General features: G+C 40.4%; 1 protein-coding gene across 11 annotated transcripts in view; it reads right to left on the bottom strand.

The window, feature by feature from the left end:
- The window catches only part of LPP (LIM domain containing preferred translocation partner in lipoma), a 684,273-nt gene that overhangs the window by 453,343 nt on the left and 203,901 nt on the right, over positions 1-27,029 (bottom strand). The window contains exon 1 of one of the 11 annotated variants that reach the window (XM_068546447.1): positions 24,419-24,439. The exons of the other annotated variants lie outside the window; for them this stretch is intronic. The gene's annotated coding sequence lies outside the window, so the exon portion shown is untranslated. Of the gene's footprint in view, positions 1-24,418; positions 24,440-27,029 lie in introns of those variants that run through there. 11 annotated transcript variants of the gene reach the window in all.

The following is a 27,029-nucleotide window of genomic DNA, read 5'->3' as shown; positions in this document are numbered from 1 at the left end:
ACTTCAATTTAGCGTGGCTGTGGGGGAATAAGGAAAAGTAGCTAGCAAAAGAACTAAAAATGAGGGATGGAACCAAAGCACTGACAGCTTTGCATGCAAGCTTGAGGAGTCCGAATTTATTCTGCAGGCATTAAGGAACCCCCAAAGGTTTATTCTTGAAACAAGGGCATGACTAACGCAAGGCAGGACATTTAAAATGATCCCTCTGGCAGGAGCAGTACTGCTCCTCACCAAGGGGCACTTGGAAATCGCAAGGAGGGACACCGTTTGCCGCAATGCCTAGGACAATTACTGGTACTTAGTAGCCAGGGGCTAAAATATTCAACCCCTGTAACGCACAGGGCAGCCCCGCATAACACCCATTCAGGAACTCTGCTGAGCGGATGCCATACAGGACCTTTAGGAAGAACTCAGCCAGTCCAGGGGCTATCCTACTGGGATTAAAATACACTCTGCGAGGAAAGAAAAACGATGTCTTGGTGTCAGGGTAAGCCAACCACCCCTACAGGCAGCCTGCAGGCTGGGGCCAAGCCTCACAGACTGCCACTGAGGAGGGCTCTCCAAGTCTGATTGCAAGAGCTCTCCAGCACAGGGAGGCCCGGAAGGCTCCCTCACCCTCTCCCAGCCCCAAATCCACCCCATAATTTATTAATTGGACTGAATTAATTGAGAGGGCTCCATGATTACCTCCAGATGTCTGTAACAACCAAGAAAACTGGAAATGCAGGAAAAAATAAAGGCCTCAGCACGTGGCATGGCCAGGGAGAGATGGGGTGGAGGGGGAGAGATGGGGCCCAGCTTGGCCTGGGTAGCATTACACCACGCCAGGAGGGGTGACATGACCCTGAGCAGCCCCACTGCCCTTATCCGCTGTCCCAGGTTCCCCTGTTCCCTGTCCTCCTTAACTCACAGAATTTCATGACAACCAATGAGATGACAACATTAAAGTGTTTTATATACTGTCAACTGCTAAGCAAAGTGAGGGGAGGAAAATTGTTGGAGGTGTAGGTCTCTCAATCAAAGAGGACGACATGAAGCAATGAGGAAGCCTCTAAATTAGGAATCAGGAGGGTTCTGTTACTTAAGCCAGTGGGGACACTGGCTTTTCACTCTGGTTGCAGGGCCTTATTTTCCTCCCCTGCACCTTGTACACATGCTAATGTACACAGACACTTGGTAAATTGTAGGTTCCTTGGAAGAGCGGGGACCATATTTTATACATCCCTAAACCACCATTAAGGCCCAGCACAAAACCAATACAGAAAAACAACTGTGAATCTGGTTTACTCCTGGTTCTTAAAACTGGCTGCACATTTAGAAGTCTTGGAGATTTTTTTTTTTTTAGATACCAAAACCAAGCTCATCTCTCAGGGTTGAGAAACATTAATTTTGGTTTTGTTTGTTTAATTGAGCCTCAGTTTTCTACTAAAAGGGAATAAAGTGTCTGTTCTACTCTCAACAAGACCAAAGTGAGTATAAGTGGGGAACAAGTAGGATAAGATTAAGATTTGAAAATTTTAACATGCCCTGCACATTTGTAGTATAAATTTTATCTGTGGATTTTTTTAAAAAATGGGTTAATATTATCCTTGCAAATTTTCTATAAGTCTCAAGTTATTCCAAAATAGAAACTTTCAAAATGGGTTAATATAGGATACAGTGATTTCTAAAGCAAAGAGGCACGTTTCCAGAGCAATCGCACATTGCCAATTGACTGTAGAATCCTGGCCTTTTCAGAAATTCTACAGATATAAAGGAACAGGAAACTTCTGGGAGAATATAAAAAATGAAAATGTAAGCATCCATGTGCAAACCATGGACCCCACCATATTTTCAGTTATCCCCAGCACCATATATCACCCTTCCACTGTACTCTCCACGGAGGCAACCCCAGTGACACCTCCAGTGAGCGCCAGGGTCTGGCCAAGTACCTGTCTGCATGAGACCTTAACAGCATTTTCTCAAACCTTTCTTCTATATGTTACCAATGGCCCGGTGACACCACTCCCAGGATTTATAATGAAATTTAATGACCCTGAAGACTTGCTCATTCTGTGTCCACCATCTACAATGCCATTACTTTCTACCAAGTACACCCCCCCTCCTCTTTGTTATCTTGACCCAGCTGAAATGTCTCTGATGCTGTGAACATTTCCCTAGCTCCCTCCAGAAAGAGTAGCTTAATTCCCAGGCTCTTGTTTCATACTAATAACAGTCCACATGTAAGCTATTTAATCACCTGTCTATCTGCCCCCAGTAAGCTGGAAGTTCCTAAGTGGTCTCACTATACCAGCACAATGCCTGGCCAGGAAGCCCTTAGAAAAATATGTTATGCATGAATGGGTGAATGAATAAATGCTGATCTCCTTGGTTACTCCTCCTTTTCTAGAATCTTCATCTCCCTTCTTAGCATCCACTGATGGAATCATCTCTTTTTTCCCTCCCTTAATTTAGAGATGTAATGAATTGTGTTGATAGATTTCTAGATATTGAACCATCTTTGCAGTACTAGAAAAAAATCCTACTCAGTCACAGTTGTCGTGTTTTGGTATATTGATGAATTAAATATTCTATTTTACATAGAATTTCTGTACATATAATACTAAGTAAGATCATTCTGTAGTGTTTTCCTCTACTTGTTTTACTTATCATTATTAGGTTTTGATATGGGGGTTCTGCATCCTCTTCTACTGTTTGGATTAGTTTAATGATAAGATTAGAACTATCTGATCTTTAAAGGTTTATCAGAATTCAGTGTAAAGCCATCTAGATATGAAACTTTCTTTAATAATAGAGCTTAATCATATTTCCAAGAACTTCTACAATAATTGTAGCAGTTTTAGACTTCTTTTGAGCTCATTTTTCAGTATTTATATTCTGCTGGAAATTCATCCATTTCCTCTAGGTTTTATCTCTGCTCCCCTTCACCCAAGCTACCTCTCGATTAAAAATGATGTCTCATGTACTATGTATCATTTAGATCTGAGCATCACTTCCTACTAGTCCTTGAAGACATAATTCACATTCTCCATCCTCCAGTTCAAGCTATGTCCCCTTTCACTACATTTCCACAGCACCTGGGATACTGCCGTCATCACTCTCATCACATGTCACTCTGCCTCTCTGCTTGCCTGTATCACAAACTAAACTCTTCATTCCTTGAGAGCAGAAGTAATTATCATGCTCTAACCTCACGGCCTAATACATAATAGGCACTCAATAAAAATGTCCGTTAATTTAATAAATGAGTAAATTTATTTGCCAAGCCCTAGAGCTCCAGATAAAGCAAAGTCTCATCCTGTATTCAGATGGTTCAGATTATCATCTTGTCTTCAAGGAGTTTAAAGCCTACCTGAGGAAGATATATTTTTATATGTGAAAAGAGAAAAAGGGCAACACAAAGTATACAAAAACAAAAAAACAAAAAAAACCAATTGGGGTATGTCACAGGATCTAGCACAGGGGTACTTTGAAAGCTAGGGGGCTCTGAAAGACAAAGGGAATAAGCAAAAAGACAATGCCTGAAAATTCTGTGAACTGAAGGAAGAAGCAAGGCATTTCTTTGAGAAGGCAGCAGACCAGCTGAACTGAAATGAGGGACTTAAGAATATTTGGGGGAAAGATTTGGAAGGTTAAAATGAGCCTTGCTCATTTAAAGGTCTTATACAGAGAAATAAAAAGCTAGAACTTTTATCTTTGAACGGGAATCTAACAGGAGTGAAAACTCTATGTAAGAAAAACTAATCTATGCAAAATGGATCCAAGGAAGGAGATAAATACAATAGTATAGACATAGAGTCCCTATGACCCCAGCTCTAGTCTCAGCTTTGCCAGTGTGACCTTTAACAAGAGAGGATGCTCATTTGCAGAATGAATGTCTGTAAAGTCCCAATCAGCTCTAATATTCTAGAGTGCTTTCCTTCTCTGAAATCTTAATTACAGCCCTTCATTTTGATAAATGGGTTTGAGAAAACCTCACAAGTTTAGTGAACAGACGAACTAGAACATTTCCCTGGGGTTTCTCAGCTTCTCAGAAAGAGACCCATGGTAAACAGAGAGATAAGCACTGGTGAGAGCTGGTTTTGCTGGACCAAAACTTACCCTACTCTTACTTCCTCTGGTTCTCAATTGGTTTCACTCTAAGCATATAATCATCATGAAAGCAAGAAGTGAAAGGGAAGATCTACACAGAGGCTCTGAAAATACACAAACACCATCAGAAGAGAGGAAAACAAGAGAAGTGGCCCTCCTCTAAGCACGATGCCTACTGCTGATGGGAGTTAAAAAGCTGGGGCTCCCTAAGCACTGGTCTTTCAGGAACTGTCATCAAATGCAAAGCAATTAAGTAGAACCTAAGAGGTTTCACTTATTGCCGCTCTGTCACTCTTCTGTCTTTTCCTCCTAACTGTTCAGTGAGTACAAGAAAGCTACAGACTAACAATAAATAGAAAGTGTTTATTGAGGACTTACTATATGCCAAGCAATTTTCTACTGGCCACATAATCATTCCGACTATTACATGAGGTAGGGTTATCTTTCTCCATATTTAGCAGATCAAGAAAGTAAGGCTCTAAGAGTTAAATAACTTGCTCAAGGATACACAGCTAAGAAAGATCAAAGCTGAAGCTTGGACACAAGTCTTGGACCCAAAAGCCATGGTCTTCACCATGGTACTACCTGTATGTTTGGAGGAAAAAGAGAACACCACAATCCAAAGAAAGTCATCACTGAGAAAAAGGAGATTTTGCTTTCACATCCATCCCTAGCTCCTGCATCCTACCTGCCATAATGTCTTCTCTATTTTGTTCCATCAAACCTAACTATCATGAGTCCCAGGATCACAAATGGATGAAGCCAAAAGTCTAGCCAAATTGATCAGACACAAGAAAACACAAACAACTGAAAAAGGCCATGTGACGTCCAAGACCCTTCCTCTATGTGTGGGAAAACCTAGGGCTACAGGTAAGGTGACATTTAATACTAAAAATGGCTACCAAGCCTCTCTAAAGATAGCATGTGAATGACAAGTCACTGTCATCCACAAAAATAGAACAACTAGTGTTTGCTCAAGTTTTGCTTCTTTTCTAAAATCAATAACAAGGGAGTTCCCTGGCGGTCGAGTGGTTAAGACTCTGCGCTCCCAAGGCAGGGGTATGGGTTTGATCCCTGGTCAGGGAACTAAGATCCCGTGTGCTGCACGGCACAGCCAAAAAAAAAAAAAAAAAAAAGAAAAAAAGCTTAAAATCGATAGTACTCTTCTTTAAACATTGACATAGCTCACCAAACTTTAAAAACAACCAAGCCCCGTTGTATGGTATTATCTAACACCAGGTGCTATAAGCTTAAAGAAGTGGTTTTCAAAACTGCACACTAGACCCATCTGGGAATCTTTATGTACATATTCTGATTCAAGGGTTGGGAATAATTGACTTAGAGTGTTTATTTTAATCTTTTGATTATGTTGCATCAGTCCTTAAATCTCCCTTGGCAATTAACCCAAGCAAGGCCTGGCTCTTGGTCAATGCTTGCTGAATAAATGAATGACACTGAAGGAAGAGACAGGTATGAACAACACTATTTTATTGGTAGAAGAACTGAGAGGCTGAGGGGCTTTGTGACTTAAACATCAGAAGTAGTTGATAGCCGATTAAGTTTAGGATTCGTGTCCCTTAGCAACATTTTCTCCACTTAAACAAGCAATTAAGATTTAAATAACACTGTCCTATACCTTTGGAGATTTTTCACGATCTTCCCTCTTTGTATAAAAGTCAGTGCCTTCCTAGAGTTTCAAAACTGCTTTCTTAAGAGGCTGTTAAAATGGTACACTGTGCTTCCCTCCCTAGACTACAGCTAATTATCCTTTTCTACATCTTGGTCCTCAGCTGCAAGATACCTGATCTTCTGAATTCAGACCCAGCTCCCAGTCTCAGCTCTGCCATGAGCTCATAGCGCAACCTTTGCTCTCTCTGGGATCACAGTGACCTCCTCTGAAAATGATGTGACTCGATTATTACATGAATGCTAATGACAACTCTACACACAAACTCATGAGTCTAGGGAAGATCCTGACTGTAGAACTAGCCAGAAACAAGTAAAAGTCAGCCATGGAGATTCCAAATCACCCATAATTCTCCTCTTAGGTCATCAGTGAGGAAACACAGCCCTCTTTTTTGTTGTCGTTGTTCTTTTTTTGTCACCCGTTTCCCGGTCTCTTCAATCCTCCCCATTGTGGGAGGGAACCTTAGAATGATCTCAGAGATTACCAAGGTATCAATCAAGATTTATTATGCACAAGTAAATAAGTACTTTAGGCAAACCTTTTCCAAACGGTGTAGGTAAGTCCCTACCAGTGTAATCACGAAGCAGATATGTTGTGGCGTGCGATGGAAGCATGGGAAGACAACGTTAAACAACAAGGCAGGCTGAAAATTGCACACAATTGTTAGTTGAATAGCAAACGTAATCACTCTTCCTCTGATGAGAGCTGGAAGGGCAAACACGATCTGCCATGGGCTGAAAATGTCAATGCATTCACTCCACTTCTCTTTACAGGCAACTCTGGCCCCGCACTAGCTAAGTGCCCCACTCTCTGCATGGATAGCTGGCATTACTCGGAAGGGGTGACGAGAGAACAACTCTACAGAAATGCCAAACCTTTATACAGACTATCTGACAGACAGATGGAAATACTGGAAAAAACACTGGACTGAGATGCAGAGGACTTGGGTGGATTTCCAGCACAGCCACTAACTGGCTCTATGACTTTAGTCCCTTGACCTCTTTGAACCTCAGTGTGTCTCCCTATCTGTAAACCAAAGATGAGATGCCCGCTACCATTCCTTCCAAAACCTCATGTTCCATGACTCCTCCTACAAGTCCGCCAGCTGACTGAGCTGAGGTTTCTTACAAAACCGTCTTCACTCCTATGAGTCCCCTTGACTGGGGGCGGTAGAGTGAGGGGAGGCAGACCAGGAATCAACAGGTTAAATGCCAACCTGCCTTGCACAGAGTTAGTACGAATACAAATCAATGCTAAAGGTGCAATCCCTATGACTGGCAACACAGCTGGTGGCCAGAAAAACCCAACTACATTTGCAGATGCCAGTAAACTAAGAAGCAGAAAGAGGGAGAAGCATCAGTCCGTTCAAGTAAACATTTGTCTCTGATAAAGAATTGAGGCGGAATAGAGACATAATCCACATTGCACTGTCACTTCAGATTCAGAATATCACACGGAAAGGGAACAAGCGACCCTGACAGTGAAGCAACAGCACTGGAAGACCAGGCCTCTCAGAAGATGGTAAAGGAGAGAATGCAACCAAACCAATTACTACCTCATGGGCTTTTATTTGCCGCAACTGGGTGACAACAGCCAGCACAGGCTATTCAATGGCTAAGAAGTCACAGGGAGTTGCACCTGGATTCAACCCCGTTGTTCTGCTTCCAGAAGGTGTCTGTGGTGGAAAAGTTTCACTAAACAAGTGAGAAACTCTTGCTTATTGTTGGATAATAACTAGAAAGAGTGGGTAAAAGGCACTGAAATAGACATAGGATTAAAGAATTTCTCTTCCAAAAGAGTCAGCACCCACGCCATTGGAGATCAGCACTGAAGTCATGAGACCCCAACTTTGCACTCCAGGTCACCTTTAATGACAATGGTTCTGCTTGGCTAAATGAACAAGAAAATATGTACCCTGTCTGGACCTCAAATTCTCCAGCTCTGATAAGCTCAGTGCTTGTGATCACCTAGAGGGGTGGGATAGGGAAGGTGGAAGGGAGACGCAAGAGGGAGGGGATGTGGGGATATATGTATATGTATGGCTGATTCACTTCATTATACAGCAGAAACTAACACACCATTGTAAAGCAACTATACTCCAATAAAGATGTTAAAAAAAAAATTCTCCAGCTCTAAAATAATGAGCATTAAGAAGATGATCTCCAACATGCTATGTTCTGCAATGGTATGGCTAGTCTGCGGAGTGTGCTGTGCTTATTTTTAAAATGTCCTCTTAAGGAGCTTTCTCTTAAGTCTCTGATTCTAGCAGACTTTTCTGTACAAGGCCAAGAAAAGGGGGCAAACAATACTTTGAGCCCTTTGAGTTCAGTAAGTCTACTTCTAAAAGTGGAAATCTGGATTTACAAAGATGAGATTCTGAGTGCCTGATTCATAAGGGTTTAAAATTCTGGTTTATACCCTGCCCCTCCACCAGGATGAAAAAGTGACTATGGGAAAAATCACCAATAGCATCTCTAACAAGGCTTAGCAATCTCTTTGGTGGTATCTGGCTGGAATCCTCTCATTCCAAACCGACTGCCAAGTGGGTAGGTCCTCAAGTTAATTGCTGCTCACTGTCTGCTTTCCCCTGACAGCTTGTTCAAACCTGTATTAAAATACATGAACACCGTATTTTAGCTATCTGTTTACAAGTCCATTGTTCCCATTAGACAGATCAGAGACTATTACTAGCACTTGAGGGATGTTTTCATTGATTTTAATTTTTTTAATAATTTTTTTGTTCTTCTTTATTACAAATTCACTTTGATATCCCAATAAAACTATACTGAATAAGAGAAAAAAAACTCTATTTTAGATATATCTTGAAAAGTAGAAATATTTCACTTTGTCTTGAATGAATATAAACCCTCTACTGACAAACCTCAGGCTATATTTACATGACACTACTATATGTGACACTGCGAAGCAATGTTTGCTCAGACCATATAACCTGCCAAGAGTAATCATGGCAACAAGACATAGAGTTAACTGTTGCCCTCCAGCCTTCTAAACATTATATTGCTCACAAAACTGTCACCTGTCAACTGTGCTGTTTGTATCCTAATGTCTCATTACTGGTTGTAAACTAGTTCAGAGCTTTTGCATAGAGTTTGGATGCTATAATTTGAATTAACATTATTGAATTTGGATAATATGATTATTACAAGTTAAAGTTTCCAAATTAATCTTTGTTTCTCTAATACTTAATTTTCATCTTAAATTTCTGTTAAACCCCAAATCTACTTCATTCTAAGGTTAAAATGTAAGGATATTGCTAAATTAAATTAAAATGCCCAGTCACTGGAAAAATAAAGGGGGAGGAAGAAGAGGCACAACTTTTCAACCTTTAAGGATCTTAAGATACAGCTTTAAAGAAGAAAGAGACTCAATGCATTATATGCTCTGAAATAAAAATTTCCGTTTAACACCAATCCAAGAGCCTGGAGAAATTTCTCAGTATTTGAAATGGTATGAAAAACAGGCAGGCTTCTCATTAGAATGTGTTATAAATTCAAATTATGTAAGAGAGGCTAGTTTTCCAATTTCACATTTCATAGCAAAACAATTGAAACCATTTTCAACTGGTGACCTTTTTCTTAAGTCATGTTGGAAGCTGTTCCACTTTTATTTCAAGATTTTGAAACAGAGACAAAATCTGTAAGAGCATCGACCAATAGCCGCTGAGTAAAAACGAGCCAGGCTGTTTCGGATCAGTTTCAGAATGACATGGGTGGATGTTATTCCCTTTCAAATTTCTTTCGATGAGAGTGCTGACGTTATGCCTTCTGCATTTTTATTAATTACTGACTACCATGCAAAAAAGACAATGCCATGTGTGAAGAATGTACTCAATTGGCTAATATTCTGGGGAAATAAAACACATACATACACGTGCACTTTAGACATACGTAAGGCAGTAGCTAACGACTTACGAATACAGAAGCTTTAATATCCAAGAAGCATGAAATTGTTAATGAAGTTATTTCTTCTAATATGGAGCTGAAGTTGATACTTAATCACCCTCTGTGAGTGTGCTTGTCCAAATCAATGACAAGGAACTTATTACCTCACAAGGCAGCCCCTTCCATGGCAGGAAAGTTATTAACTGCTAGAAAGTTATGTGAGGCTGAAAACTATTCCCCTAAGAACCACCGATCAGCCCTGCTTTTTCCTTGGAATCACAAGCCCTCTTATACATGGAAGCCCTCCAGATACTTAAAATATTTTTTTTTAGTTTCGTACGTAACTTTTTCTAAGTCCCATTCTTCCTTTTTTTCCAACTAGCCTTATAGCTTTAGAACAATAACATAAAATTTAAAATCTCAAACCAGTAGTTTTCAAACTTTTCTTTGGCAAAAAATTATTTCTTCATGCCAAATCTTTAAGAAAATCCCAAGAATAAAATAGACAAATTGATAAAAGAGTTCCTCGGATGTATTTAGATCTTCGTCCTTCGGCAGAATACACTTTACTTGTGGGGGAAGTATAAAACGTATTACTTCCTTAGCCCTCCAATGAGAACTATGCTATGAGCCAGGGTGAAAACCCTCTGCTCTAAAATCTTACAGTGATTGTAAGGAAATAAAGAACACAGGCCGGTATCTTCCTTTATTTTCCTAGTGCCTACTACAGAACCTGTCCCATCATCAGTGCTTAGCATGTGATTATTATATAAAAGAGAAGGGAAACTTAAAGATTTGGGAATATAAAGAGTTAAACTCTTCTTCTGAATCATGTCAGTTCACATTTCAAGCACTGTTCTCCATAATTCCTTATAATTAGGGTGACCATACATCCAATTTATGCCTGCTGTTTCAGTGTAATTATTAACAGTGTCTCTTTTCACTCTCAGAAGTGTCCCCATTTAGACAATACCTTATATATAGTCCCTTTACTTATAACAGCAATAATGAGGTTTTGGTCACTGAGTCCAGGAGAATTCTGAATATGATAGGGTCCCCTCCCAAAGGCTCCATATGGCCAAAGACCTTCCAACTTTGAGTCTATTACTGCAGTTGCTAAGAGGGCAGAGCAATTAGCAGTGAGAAGGTCTTGGGGGCTTCCCTGCTCCAGAAGCACGTGCTTCCCAGTAAGGACGGAAGAAGGTACCAGAATGACTGCACAGGAGTAGAAAAATACAGGATACAGGAGAAATCAAGAAGAAGCTAGTATCAACTACCCTACTCACTCAGCCTCTTTCTCCTGAAGTAAAGAATATCACCTTTTCCAAGAAAATCAGATTATTTACTTCAATTATATCTTTACCACCTGCCCACTCCTGTCCCCATGACTATCAATATTACCAGTGATTTTATGTCTACTCTGTTTCAAGTAGAAGGACAATTTGGAACAGGAAAAATTAGGGAGTGGGCAAGAAACAGAAATAAAGTGTGTCCAAATGTATTCACTAGGGTACAAGAGTAAAGATGGAGGGGATTACTTATAAATGTTTTACATTTTTAAATAGGGTCTGGGGGAAAGTTAAGGGAAACAAAGTCAAAAGAATTCAGTGCTGGCCCATAGGCTATATGTCAATTTAATTTACTTTAAATAAACTATTTTATACTGATTTCCCTTGGAAATTCAAAACGTATATTCCACAGGGGCGGGGGAGGAGGCGAAGCATTCAAAGTGGAAAGTCGACAACCCATGCCAAAGACGGAACTCCCCCCCAGACATGGTAAGCACTGTTGTATCATAAAATTGCATGTCTCCTTGTAGTACCTTCCAAGATGTTTGAAACCAAAACAGTTTAGAATACTCTCCCAGCTCAGGATCTTCCCTCCTTATGGCATTTTTTCTGATAAATAGGAATTCCCCTTAGGGATTCCCTAAAGTAAAACTCTTGCCTTCCTTTCTGTTATATAATTAATTACACTGACAAATAGAGATCTAATGGAACATAATTGTTAATCCATCCTCAATTTAATATCAGCTACACACAGAGCCTTATGGAAGGCATGCCCCAAATGTGACAACAATAACCCTCACTGTGTTGGAAATGGTGGATAAGCACTCAACCTTGCCATGTTGCAGAGGCTGCCTGGCAGGGTAGGCTTGGATTGCAAAAGAGATTTTGCCAAAATATATGTACCAGCTTGAGACTTGGAAGATGAAAGTAAGATGGAGGCCACGTTCTGCCACTTTGGCTTGCTGTCTGCTGGAAACACGGTCACGGAGACAGAGGGTTTTTCTGCATCCACATTCCAACATTCGGTCTTCAACCTTGTGGTTGTCAAGAAGCAGCTGCGGCAGAGACAGCAGGTGGACTCCAGGTTTTAAGGGTCCAATTACTACCTTCCCGATCGCGGCTTCTTAACCTCTGGTTCACAAGTAGTGTGCCGTATTCTTGACCACGGCAGTCCCGTGGCAGCCTCATGACTCTGCTGTCCCGCACACAGTAATTTTATGTGGTTCTGAGATTTACTATTGGAAGCTCAGCCTATAGCCGGCTCTATACAATCCTTCCAGTGATTTTGAAGCACCTAACACCCTGCATTAAAACCTTTCTGCTCCAAATATCTAGAGTGGTTTGCTTCCCAGAGTAAACCCTGACTAAACCCCACCTCCATACCCTTAAAATTCCATTTGCCAATAGACAGTAATGATATTTTATCAACAAGAGACAGGTTCAAATCACTCCCTGTGCAAAGAAACCTTGAGTGCCTATGCAAAGCCCTCTGATTTTCACTAGGGAGCAGAGCCATGCCCAGGGTAGACACAGTGCCAGCCCTCTCAGAGCTCAGAGACTGGTAAGAAGAGACATGACACAGCAGGGGAAGTATGAAGCGACATGCAACAAGCCAGCAGAGAGCCTAATCTAACGCCAGCAACCTAGCCTCCATTTTATCACTAACTGGCCACATTTTCAAATCAAGGGGGCTAGATGGATGAAAGTCCCTTGAAACTCTAACATTCCACAGTTCTATGAGTCTTTGTACTCATAAGGGAATTTACTTGGATTCAAGTCCTAACAAAACTTCCTAAATTTTCAGTTCCCTAAATCTGAAGGTCAGAGCACAAAGGTCACATAACACAAAAGCCTCATAGAGTTAAAATAGGAACAGGAATCACTGAGCCCCAAATGTGAAGCATTATAGCAGCCTACAACTAGAAAACCTCAGGGAAAAAATCCAAACTCATGGTTGCAATGGTTGTTAAGAATACCAAAGAACAAACACAGTTTCTTCAGGGTCTCTGTCTTCTCTGAAAATGTCTGCCTCACTGACTGAAAAAAAAAAAAAAGGGGAATATTTACATGTGACTATCTTCTCTGAAAGTACTCAGGCCAATACGTGAAAGAAATATTAGGCAAATGCAATAATGCTTAGATCTCTCAAGAAAAGTCACCAGTTTCTTCGTGTCTTGGACAAGAAAATCCCTGAAACTCATAAAAGAGAAGCAATTTCGTGGACAGGAAGAAAAATGTCAGCAGAGTCAAGGTCATGCATTTAAAGGCAGTTCTGCTACCAGCTCCAAGGGCAGTCTAAGGCCAGGGCCTTCCAGACCTCGCTGGGCCTTAGTTTCCTCATCTGTAAAATGGAGACAACAATCTCTGCCCTGCTTACCTCATAGGTGTTGATGAGGGTTAAGTGTAACACAGGAAACAAGAGCATTTCATAAACAGCAGATGATACATATATATGAAGAAAGATTATTAGTAAAGGAATTTACTAGGAAAGCTGTGAATGGTACTTCGCAGCAAAAGGAAATATAAATATAGCCATGATTTTACAATTTTATAAACAGGAGGAAGAAATATTGTTCAGAATTGTGACAAACAATGATGTCCAAAAGAGAAGAGAAACCAGCTTGGCTCTGTCATAACGGTCTCAGTTCCTGTAGCACACACAACAATGGAAAGACTGCAGGGAGGGGCAGAGGCAGCCTTTGTGATGGCAGCTCACCCAGGACATGGAGACCCTGGACCAAGAAAAGGACGCTTCCACCTCAGTCCCTATCATAATCTCACCGTGTGTGTCCTCTAAGAACCTCTGTGTGGCTCTGGGCAAGTCACTTCACCATTTTCTCATTCATATCTCTTGGAAAACAGAAATAACCATCATCACTCAGGAGTGAAACATAATTCTGATCATTCTTTAAAGGAGTGCAATTGGAGGGAGGGAGGCTCGAGCTCTAGGGTTTCTCACCAGGACAGACAGAAATGCAAAGGTAGATCTTGCCCACAATTGGATTTCAGGCCCCAAAGGGCATAGGTAGGTTCAGGTAATACTCAGACAACAACTAACTCTAAAGGAGCTGGAAGCAGCAAAGCACCACTCAGGATGGAGAAACAAAGTGGTCCTCCAGCCTCAGTCTATTGGCAAGTAGCTAGCCTAGGACACGGGTAAGAACTGAACTGAAAATCAAGTCCCAGGCCCTTGAGCACAAAGTTACAGGAAGAGTTATAATTCGTGACGCCAAATGGTACCCTGTTAGTCTGCACTGGTCGGGAGATACCACAGGTCTCCAGGGCCTTGAGACATCAAGTGACAAGAAGATAAAATAAGTGAGATAAATTAACCCTACTTGTAATTCACTGAAGAGGTGACCTCAATGGAAAACAAATATAGCAAATAATAATAATAATAAAAATACACATACACAACTTCAACAGTAGAGAAATGCAAATTAAAATAGCAAGGAGATACTACTTTTCACATACTGGCAAAAAAATTAAAAGATACATAAAATTCACTTTGGGAACAGATGTGTGAGGAAACTGACACTTACAATATTATGTTTCTTCTTACAAACAGATGTGTTCTCTATTTCTTTATTAGATGTGTGACTTGTCCATGGCTGCTTTGGTGCCACAATGGCAGAGTTGAGTAGTTGTGACAGAGACACTCTGGCCTCAAAGCCTAAAATATTTGCTACCTGGTCCCTCACAGAAAAATTTTGTAAACCCCAGTTCTAAATTTTAAAAAGTTATTATTTACAATTACTAAAGATATAATCAATCTGTTCATTTATTAAAGCATTTCTCTAGTTGTCTTTTTTTTTAACATGACCTTTAATTCATAGCAAGGTCTATTCTGATACATATTCATGATACAACTCTTTTTTCATTAATGCCTACCAATTATCCCAATGCCATTAAAAGAACCCTCCCTTTTCAAAATGTTTCGAGGTGGTCCTTTTATTGCATATTGAATTCGACCTGCAGTTGCTCTGTTTCTGGGTGAGTTACGTCACCCCAATGGCCTTCATCTATTCCAGCACCAACACTTCACCACTTCAATTATGGTTCCCTTATAATCTACTTTAGCATCTGGCCAGGCTGGTCCCTGTCCCTCATTACTCTTGTTTTTCAAATTTCTCTTAGCTGTTTTGCCTGTTTATTATCTAGACCATGTTAGAATTTTTTTGTTAAGATTCAAAAACAATTAACTTGAAAGTTGTGCTGAGATTACATAAAATGTAGGGGTATATAACTACTTAACAACCTTAACATGTCCATTTATGAATAAGGTATGTCTTTCAATTTATTCAAGGGCTCCTTCATATGACTCAAAAAGTTCTAGAACCTCTTTGGACAAGTCATGTACAATTCTCATTAAAATACTGATTCTTCATTTTGCTGTGAAGAGGTTCCCATAGATCACAAAGTATTCATTTTCAAATGCCATAAACAAAACATAACTAGACATGAGACATGAGGACACACGTTTAACCTCACAATAACCAAAGAAATACTAGTACCAAGAAGACAACGTATCTAATGCTGGCACCACTGGGGAGACACTGACCCACTCACACATTCCTGCTGCAATTACAGAAACATCCCTTGTAGAACACAAGTCATCGGGGAATTTGAATAACCATAAAATGCTAACCTCTGACCCTGAGATCTCAACCCTCCAACATGCTTAAGATTTTTGACGAATTAAGCTATATTTATGCATAAAAATGTCAATCACAGCAATACATAAAAATAATGGAATAATTAAGTAAGATATGGCATAACCACTCAATGAAATATTAAACAGTTATTAAAATTGTAATCTTTCAAGAATATGCAGCAGTACAGAAAACGCTTAATATATGATGCCATACATGTATATGATACATAGCACTATGGTAATTTTTGCCTAATAGCTAAAGACTGGAAGGGAATATACAAAAATGATAGGTTGTACTTATCAAGGTGGTGGAATTATGGGTGACATTTTCCCTCCTAAATGGTCTGAGCTTGATATAATGTTGCAACTTTACTTAAAAAAATTTTTAAAAGAGAGGACCAATTTTTTGGCAGACCAATCTGCCTTCCAGATATAAGCTTTGCAATTCCTTTGTTATTTAAGGTGGAAAAATGAGACTCAGGTGTCTGATCTGACTTTTCTAAGGCCCACAGATCAAGTCACAGACAGAATTGGGACTAAAACCCAGGTCTTCAGACTTGAAAGGTAGTATTCTTTCCTACACAGCATTTTTGTGTTGTCATTCTTCTCAAACCAACTCTAGGGTCATTTAAAAATTTTTATACATTATTAATATATAAAATAACAATGAAACAATTAATATAAATGAAAATAACAATGTTCAATTACCTCTCTAAGAGAGCAACTGCTTTTAAAAATCCTTTAAAATGCTTTAGTGTGCTAGAGATTGAATTAAACTTTTTTTCTAAACACGGCTATTCAACACAGCAGAGGGTATCAAAGTATGTCTTTTCTACAAAAGCTTGCTTAGTAGAAATAGTCATTTCTGCATAAAATCATAAAGCAATTTCAGTGCTGAGTTAGGCATTAACTTAATAAAAAGGTAAACTCCGCCTTTGGACACTTACTTTAGAACCTGCGAAGTCTCAACCTGCAGTATTATTACTCTAGGGGAGAAAATACCTTTGAAATTCAAAAGCTAATAAGAACTAGTTCCTTGACTTTTCTCACTGCAGCCTGACAACAGATCTGGCAGAAAAGCTATTTATATACCTGTATACACAATGGATAACCATAATTAGTTTGTAATATTCCGTAATGCCTAAAGATAACATTTGGAACCCACATGTTCTGTGAATTTTGAGAGGTTCTAATTAGGTCCCAGTGGAGGTAATATTTGGAAAGGAACAAGGTAAAGGAAGTCATCAAATAAAACAGAGTTAGGAATAAATGGTTAATAAGGCAGAGAGACTGGTGTGTGTGCATGTTTGTGTGCGGGCACACACTGTGATTTAAGCATCATCTGTTGAAAGCACACTTACCAAGAGTCTGAACAACCACTTCCAGCAACTGGTGAGATAGCTTCCTATTTCCTGATATGCTACAGACCTCTCTCCCTAATTCCTATGGTTTTCTAAACACTGACATACACATCAATCATCCTCATACTTTTTCTTGTTCATCTTCTGAAAAAAAGCCCCATAAATCTTTCATTCTGCTTTGATACTATTCAAATCATAATAAAATTAAAATTAAAAGACTGAGTTAGAGTGAGGCAAAAGTCAGGTAAAATTTTGTATAATATATAAAGAATATATATATATATATATATGCACATATATGTGTGTGTGTATATATAGTTTTATTTTTAAATTTTATTTTAAAATTTTGTATTACATATAAAGAAGAATCACCTCAGGCAAGGAGAATGTGGGCGCTAAATACACAATGGTAAATGAGTATACTGGCAACTTCATGAGAGTCCCCACTCAAGTTTAATCTTTTCTTCTCACATACTCCAATACACACTTTTGTGCCTTTACTGTTGAAAGCATCTTAACCCAGCCAGTGCTAGAAACTTCCTGTTAAAATGTCTGTCTCTTCCACTAGACGCAGAGCTCCTTGAGGGCAGGAACTACACCTTAACCATGTCTCAAGTCCTAAAGCATCTTACATGGTGTCTGGTTAAAAAAAAAAAAAAAAAAAAATTAAGTGGCAAACCATGCTAAGGAGGTGAGGAGAAAGTAAAGAAAACTGAGAATAATATTTACCCAAAAATCAATTAAAATGGATTATGTGGATCCATACTGGCAACATTCAACACAATAAAACAAACAGTAAATTTTCCCCTAATACATGGCAAAATGTTTTCTATGCCTGGCGTCATTCCTGATTATGTCTAGGAACAAACGCACCACAACAGGGTGAAAAGGAGAGTGCAATCTGAAGTAGAATAGGATGGAACTGGGCTCAAAAACAGAATCCTAATGAAATTTTAATGTGATAAAAGTCAGTAATTTCATCCCAAAATCTGAAAAAAAATTAAAAGGAAAGAAGCTAAACAAACATCAGTAAGCCTGAGTGGAAAGCACAGAATTGGCACCGATCTGAAACCAGGACCCACACTGACCTGAACCAAATATGGATGAACCCTCTCTGGGCCTTAGTTTTCTATGAAGCAGTTGGACTCTATGTTCCTATAGGATTTAAGTGTCAGCAGACACACTATTGGCATCATTGCTGGGGCAGAGTGAGAACAGCAGGATATCAGGAGAGACCCACCTGATGGCAGTAGGACAGCACACCAGCAGAAGGTGAGACACAAGGGAGGGGACCAATAAAGTCAAAGAATAAATTCTTTATAGAGAAGTTAACATCCCACTAACATACAGGGAAAACTTCTTCAAAATAAATGCTACAACAACAACCAAAAAACAAAAAGCAGAAAAAAAGAAATAAGACTCTAATCATTATTGTGCAATGAACGTCTAATACATATAAGTACTGAGGAAGCTTAAAAGGAAAAAAATGTATATGAGAGGAAAAAGTGTATATAAATGCAAAGGAACTTAGAGTTTACCTGGAAAGTGAAAACAAACATCATAATTACTATATTATAAATGTGGGGGAAAAAATGTGGGGGAAAGGAGATTTACAGGAGTTCTGGGGCTGGTGGACATTGCCCAGGTTAGTGACAAAAGAGCTATCTGGGCAGACGGGACTTGAGATAGATGTCACCCTCCAGAAGGAAAGGAGGGAGAGAACTTTTTTCTCTCTTCAAAAGTTCCTTGAGCCATATTGTCTACTGCTCTGCTTTCACTGTATCCTGACAGTTCCCAACTTTAGTCCTGACCTTTCTTCGAAATTTTAGTCTTGAACATACAATAATTCATTTGCTAACCTTTCAAATCTGAAAAGCTAAAAAAAACTCCCATTCTGCCCTGTACCCACATAACAGGGGAGCTGCCTTCAGTATTGCCTATTTCAATGACTGCCACCATCCAGTCTCCAAAATTAGAAATCAGGGAGCCTCCTCTGTAGGAGGGTAAGACATTGGCTTCAGGTACTTTGCTTTCCCTCAACACTGTTTCATGTGTGACAGCTCCACCAAGGACCTTCGGGGATAGAGACGTGTTGACCACAGAGGAGTAGGATAGTTTCCAGGTCCCCCACCACAAAACCATCTTAGGAACATTAAAACACTCAATTACTAATGATTCCATCTTAGCTCAGTGAGGTAAGTGCTTAATAATGCTTGTTGAAGGAAGGGGAGAAAGGAACACAGAGAAGGAGAGGGAAGAAAAGGAGACAAGAAGAGAGGGGGGAAAGAGAGAGGATGAGGGTCAGAAGCAGAACCAAAAGGTCAAAAAGGAGCATTTTTATTTTTATTTTAAAATGTGTGTTAAAGTCTCATGGTTTGACTTTGGGTTTGTTTGTATCACTGTCACATGTTGACAGGTACGTGTTCTTAATCACAGCACCAAATTGAACTTCTCTCTGGCCTTCTACTACCCCTTTATCAAAGGAGGGTCAATCAACTCCAAAGTCTAAACAAGGTAAAAGAGAGAAAGGCAAAAGACATGCTTGGTGAAAAGGCATAAGCGTGAGAAGCATGGACTCTGGCGTCTGACTGCAGGGTCTGAATCTAGGTTCTGTCACCTACCAGCTCTGTGACCTTGGGCAAGATGACTTAATTGCTGTATGACTCAGTTTCATGATCCATGAGGGTGAGTTGTAAAGATTTAATGATATAAGCAAAGGAGCTCAATATGATTAGTATGGAAGAGATTTATCCTCTTTGGAGGGAAACAAACCACTTGAGAATCTTATAGGCACTTGGGGGAAGGAGATATGCCACCACACAAATTTAGAGAATTACACAAACAATTTCAGGAGGCTCGTGGACCACTAACCCTTAGGTCAATAGTCCATGAACCAGATGATCTCCAAAATCCCTCCTCTTGCAAAAGCCTGTGACATAAGCAGCTCAGAAACAAACAATGAGTAATTTCTGTAGGCTTTAAGAGAACCAAACATTTACCAACTACACTTGGGATACCTCTGACTTTCATTTGATTGGCAGGAATCTATCAAATGACTATAGGGAACATAGCCAAGGCCACAAGTCCAAAGGAAATCAAAACAAAGTAAGACTCTGCTACAGACTGAATTGTGTTCCCTACAAAATTCATATGTTGAAGCCCTAACTTCCAAAATGATGATATTTGGAGATAGGGCCTTTGGGAGGTAATTAGGTTTTGATGAGGGTGGGAGGCCCTGATGATGAAATCAGTGCCTTTGTAAGAAAAGACACCAAAGAGTTTGCTCTCTCTCCCCTCTCCATGTGGGGACACAGTGAGAAGGTGGTCTTCTACAAGCCAGAAAAATATACCGCACCAGAATCGGACCATACTGGTACCCTTATCTCAGACTTCTACCCTCCAGAACCATAAAAAATAATAATAATAATGATTAATTTCTGTTGTTTAAGCCACCCAGTCTATGGTATTTTGTTATGGCAGCCCAAGCTGACTAATACAGACTCTGTATCCAAAACAGCACATGACAGGATACTGTAGAGGCAAGCAAATGGGCCAGAGGAGAGCCTGTTTCCTCCTGATGTGAGAAATATACATAGTGGGCTTTACCATGAAAATATCACCTTATCCCAAGTGTCCAAGGAACAGCATTTTTAATCATAACCTATATAGTTTTATTTTTTACATGCTTCTAATCGTTTTTTTAAAACAACTATAACAGAAAAAGTCACCTGTACTTTTTTACTCACTCCAGCTAACAAATAAAAAGCAAGAGGCAGTAGAATGTGCGGAAAAATTACTCAGGAGTTAGGAGTTCTTGATTTCACACCTGGCTTTCCACAACCAACTTAGGTGACCTTGGAGTTTTAATTACCAATTTCTCTTTATCTTATCTCTATCAAGTCACAGTACTCCCCTTTCAAAAACATCTGCATCCTGAAAGAAGTTCAAACTTACTCCTAATTTTCATACTCTGCTCCAAATTATATTTCCGTCTATATTTACCATAGGTTCCCCAACAAGCCCTACTCCACAGACCCAAAATTCTACTTTCAACCCCTCAAACACAACCCATGCTTTCTTAAGAAGGTCTTTCTCTTACCTCACCCTAGCGCATCATTTTGGGGTGAACTTCCTTCTGTTTTCCAGCAATCAAAAACCTATTCATCATGCCACAGCATGGATGAAACTGGAAAATATTACGGCAAGTGAAAGAAACCGGTCACAAGAGAGCCCACATCATGTGATCACATGCATATGAAATGTTCAGACTGGGCAACTCCACAGAGCAGGAAGTAGATTAGTGGCTGCTTAGGGCTAGGTGAAAGGAGGTTTGGGGAAAGAAGCGGAGACTGCCAATAGGTACAGGGTTTCTGCTGGAGGTGCTGAAAATGTTCCAAAATTGATTTTGCCGATGGTTGTGCAACCCTGGGAATATAATAAAAACCACTGAATTGTATACTTCAAAGGAGCTAATTGTATGACATATGAATTAGATCTCAATAAAGCTACTATTTAAAAAAAAAAAAAGAAGAAGAAAAAACTTGCCCATCCAACTTGGCTTTTCAATTGCTGTATAAATTTACTCTCCCCACCCTGTCAGAATTAAAATCCTTCAATTAAGGCCCCTCGGCCTGTCATCTGTACCTCTGATTAACATATTTCATTCTGGCTGGCAGTATAATTATGTTTAGTTACTCCCATGTCTGCCTCCCCCACTAAACTATGAGGGCTTTCAGAGAAAAACAAACCTGTGTCAGACATTTCCATACCCAGGCCTCTGCTAACCATTAGGTTCTTTTGAACACATTAGAAAAATGCACCCGGTCTTGGCTTGGCAAATAGAGGGGGGGCAGGATTTGACGCCCACTTGCCCTCCTGCCCTGGAGCAGGATATAATCCGAATGGCAGTAACCAGTAGCTCTGCCTCTACCCTTTTCCTTCTCACCTCCAGCGGTCCATTACAATACCAAAGGACCCAAGGGAGGCACTCTGAATAGATAAATAAATACATGCAGAATGAAAATGGTACATCTGAAACCATGTCTTATGATAAGACACTCCCAGATTCCAGCAAAAAGCTCAAGGCATTGGTATTTCAGTTTTTCTTTACTGTTATTTATTTTTGTGTTACTTAACAATGACATGAAAAGTGTTTTTCTTACTAATTGGATTCAAGGACTTTGGGTGTACACATGAAATACGGTGAATTATTTTAACAATCTAGGAAGTAGTAAGGAAAACAGAGAGGTCTTCTTTTCTTAAGTCAATTTACAATTACTAAACCAGGACAGGATGCTACAAAAACCCACCACTTACAGGGGGGAAAAGCAAGGTAATATTCTTTTTTTAAAAAAAATAACTTTATTTATTTAATTATTTTGGGGGGACTGCATTTGATCTTTGTTGCTGCGCACAGGCTTTCTCTAGTTGTGGCGAGTGGGTGCTACTCTTCCTTGGGGTGTGCGGGCTTCTCATTGCGGTGGCTTCTCTTGTTGCGGAGCACGGGCTCTAGGAGCACGGGCTTCAGTAGTTGTGGCACGCGGTCTCAGTAGTTGTGTCTCGCGGGCTCCAGAGCACAGGTTCAGTAGCTGTGGCGCTCGGGCTTAGTTGCTCTGCAGCATGTGGGATATTCCCAGACCAGGGCTCGAACCCGTGTCCCCTGCATTGGCAGGCGGATTCTTAACGACTGCACCACCAGGGAAGTCCAACAAGGAAAAATTCTGAAAGGAGTTTTATCATCAAACCAGTTTTCAAAACATTCTTCCTCACCTCAACTTCCACAGTACTTGAGCTGAGCACTGAACATTTTCTACCTTATATGAGAGCTATCTGTCCAAGCCCGCTCCCCTGTGCTCATCTTTCCCTGGCTAATTCCACTTCTTTTGGGAAACACACACACAAACATACAGTTTGTCTTTCGCCCACAAACTAGGCCAAGGGGGGGAAAAAAAAACTGTTTTATATTCCCACCACACCTTTGCTTGTACCTTTGCTTTGTGGCACCTATCACAGCCATAATTATATAATTATCTGTGAAATTATGAATGTGGTGGTTGTCACTCCTGGACCAGAAGTCCTATGATGAGAGGGCTTGTATCTGCTGGTATCCACGGTTCTGCCACTCGGTCATGGTGGGCACTCAAGAACTAACTGTTGATTAACAAAGTGAATCCTCCCCCCTTCAAAGTCTTAGGTCCTTATAAACTGGGATAGTGTCAAATTTATTTTGGTATCACTATTCTGTCTGGTAGGTAGGTAATATCACATAATTCATATGTAGATGAAGGAATAAGTGAACTCCAGAGTGGGTCACTTATGGGGATTGAAGAGACCATCCATTGGAGAGGTGTGTTAGTGGTAAAATCTACTGAGTGGATTAGGAGTTAAAGGCAACCCTCCAAGAAAGCTGGTGCCAGTAAGAGATCTTGGAACAGCATCACATAAAGAAGGAAGGCAGAGTCAGAGAGATGGAAGATGTCTGTGACCTAAGATTTACGTCAACGTCCTTGGGCTCTAAGAGTTAATTGTCTCCCAATTTCAATGGGTGTGACTCTTTCCCAGATGCAACTGGGCTACAAATCTTGGGTGGTATGCAAGCAGAGCCCAAGAAAACCAGGCCTTCAGAAAAATAAAAAAACAGCAAAACCAAAATAAGCTGAAGCAGCCGGGAGACTCTGGTGGAGAGTCTTCAACCAGAACTCACTCAGATAAAGTTAAGCAGGCATAAGAAAGTTGGAGCGCGCACGTCACACAGAAAACAAACGGGCCGCAACTTGAAACTTGCCTCCCCTGTGGAGACTTGTCCAGAGTCACACCACAGCAACCTCAACTGGCTTTTTTTTTTTTTTTTTTTTTTATTTTTAGTTGTGTTGGGTCTTCGTTTCTGTGTGAGGGCTTTCTCTAGTTGCGGCAAGCGGGGGCCACTCTTCATCGCGGTGCGCAGGCCTCTCACTATTGCGGCCTCTCTTGTTGCGGAGCACAGGCTCTAGACACGCAGGCTCAGTATTTGTGGCTCACGGGCCCAGTTGCTCCGCGGCATGTGGGATCTTCCCAGACCAGGGCTCGAACCCATGTCCCCTGCATTGGCAGGCAGATTCTCAACCACTGCGCCACCAGGGAAGCCCTCAACTGGCTTTTGATGTGAAAAGGTCATTCCGTCAAACACACTTTGGGGAGATGCCAATGGCAGGCCTCCCTGAGGGCTTCAAAGACTCTAAGGTTGGCCAGAAAACAAACGGTGCGCATACAGGGAGATACTACCCATTGCCAAACCCTGTATCAGGCATTGGAAATACACACTCCAGCACTGAAAACCTGCAATCAAGATGCTGTAAATCTAATGTGGAGTTAAAGGACAACCACCACCAAAAACCTCAAGAGCTAAATGATAATCGTGGAGCTGATTAGATGAGGACTCTGACAACAGGACACACCTGGGATCGCCGGAGAGTTCTTCAAATCTATCCAGCTGCCGTCGTTCTGGGCCACCAGAGCAGAGTTTGAATCCCAGCTCTGCCACTCACTGGCTGTGCAGCCTTGGGAAAGTTACTTGAGCTCTCTGTGCTTATGTGTCCTCATTTGTAAAATGAAGATGATGATGGCCCTCAGTTTAAATGTGAGCTCTGATTACTGATCAGCGACTGAACCTGTGAGGGGTAAAAAAACTGCTGAACAGAATCACAAATCCCAGAACAGAAGGGCCCTGACATTCAACCAGAGTCCAAGTGCTTCTTTTACAAAGAACACGTCTCAGGCCCAGGGAAGGGAGAAACGTACCCACAACCACTGAGTAAATAGCCAGCTGATCCAGGTAAGCAGCCGCCTGCTGATTTATGACGCCAGGTGCTATTCGCTAACACACAGATCTGCTGTCAGAATTGTGAACCAACAGATGTACAAGGCTTAAAACGGTACCTGGCTCAAAAGCAGCAGTGTAGTTGTGTTTGCTATTATTATCGCTTACCTGATTGCTATAAATATGCTCACAAGTACTTATAGGGTGCTTTATAGTTTACAAAGCCTTTTCATATCCCTTATCTCATTTAATCCACACAATTACAGGAATCATGATTCCCCGAGCCCCGATGAAGAGATTGGGTCAAATGAAGCTCAGAGAGGTCTTTTGGTTTTCCCAGGATCCCACAGCTAGTTAGCAGAGAAGTGCAACCCAGAACCCATATTTTCCACTGTTAACTTTAAGGCCCTTGCCTTCTTCACATGATACTACACCACCGTTATTGCAAGCACCGGACTACAGATTCTGCAGTAGCTTTTTAATGGGGAATTTCCTAAGATCTCTAACCACCAAATCCTTCTACCTAAAGGAAAAAACTCAAAGGCATGAGAATTTTTTTTTTTGCTTTTGCTACAGCTGGGTGAAACCTCACAGAAGGAATGTCTTCCTTGGATCTGAGCTTTCTTTCCTGTCTTTGAAGCGAGATAGCCCTCCTGCTGAAGACATGGGCAATGGAGAAAGGAGAGAGGGGCTGAAACTAGGAGAAAGGGGGAGGGGAAGAGGAGAGAAATAACCACACGATGATGTATAACTAAGCCATAGCCCTCAAGCACTTGGTGACAGCCAGTTCTTCTCCTTATGTCGAAAACCTTAGATACCCCCTTGCTGTAGTGAATCTCTCAGCCTGAAATAAGAGAGATTAAAATGTTCGGCATGACCCTCTTTTTCACACCTATCTCTTCCACGGAAGTGAATCGATTTCTCAAGTGAACAGTATCAAAGACCTGGCCTGAGGTGGGTGAAGTTCTTTTTTAAAAAAAAAAGGAGACAACGAGGGTCTTCTTACCTTGAGAGTAAAAGAGTTTCTAATTATGGGCATCTATCTATCATCTGTGTAGGTACATATCTACCTACCTACTATCTAAACAAGAGAAGCAATTAACTCCTTTCTTTTTAACAGAGTGTACAATAAATAAAAAGTTACTAGGCTTACTTTAGTAAGTAAGTGAGAGTTCTTGATTTTTAGCTCTGGTTTTGTCACTAACTAGTAAAGAGACTTAGAAAGGTCACTGAAGCCTTCTGGGCCTCTATTTCCTCATCTGTCAAGTGCAGGCTGGGACAAGATCAACAAGGACCCTTCCCGCATTAAAAAAAAAAAAAAAAAAAAAAGCTAATATCCTAAATAAACAAAAAAAATGCCATGATGGTCAAGCCAACTGTTTCAGAAAAGTTAAAGAAAGTATTGTTTCCTCCACAAGCCCTGGTTTTGAATGCAAGAAACATGTCAGTTTAAAAGTACCCATATTCGTGCCTTTGATGGTGAAAAAGTCCCCCACCAAAAGCCATAAAAGTTTTGCTTAAAAACAACCTATTTTCAGGAACAACTCTCCAAGTTAAAGCCCTAATTCACAAAATTGGGTTTGGCTGGTATAATACTGTCTTCTTTCTGCAGTTATTAGGCTCTAAAAGGGTTATTTTTTTTTTTTTTCTCCTAACAACATTTCATTTGAAAAGTGTTTGATCCTGAAATAAACCTGTAATTTCTCCTATGGAGAAGGGAGGGCAGGTGAAGGTCTATAGTTTAGCCCAGATGACTTTATATTTCACACAAGATTATTACAAGAAGACAGATGTGAACCTTAAGAATTTTAACAATAAAGTCATGCTATCCAAAGAATGTTCCACAGAACACGAGTCTGGGAAATCATCCACAAAATGGTTCCATGATAAAATAAATTTGACAAAGCCTGAATTTCACATTACAGAAAGGAATGGTGTGGTTATTTTTTTTTTACCTATAGGTCTTCTCAGAGTTAATCTTGCTATAAAGGTACAGGAAGAATCTCCAAAATGGAGATTGCAATAAAAGCAACTGATTCCCAACCTGATTTGGCCATTTGTAGAGCTAGTACACCACGGAGCACACTTTAGGAAATGTTGCCAATGGACCATGACAAGGACAAAGTTTTAGCCCTGACAAAATCCCTACCCCTGAAAGGTAAGGTCTACAATTCAATTAGGAACTTGTATGTTTAACTCTAGCTTTATGTACACCAGATTTTACAATAGAGGTAACTATAACCAACTAG

The sequence above is a fragment of the Eschrichtius robustus genome, chromosome 6 (assembly GCF_028021215.1).
Source record: "Eschrichtius robustus isolate mEscRob2 chromosome 6, mEscRob2.pri, whole genome shotgun sequence".
Lineage (NCBI taxonomy): Eukaryota > Metazoa > Chordata > Mammalia > Artiodactyla > Eschrichtiidae > Eschrichtius > Eschrichtius robustus.
The sequence above is the reverse complement of the archived record's forward strand: the minus strand, read 5'-3'. Positions and strand labels throughout refer to the sequence as shown.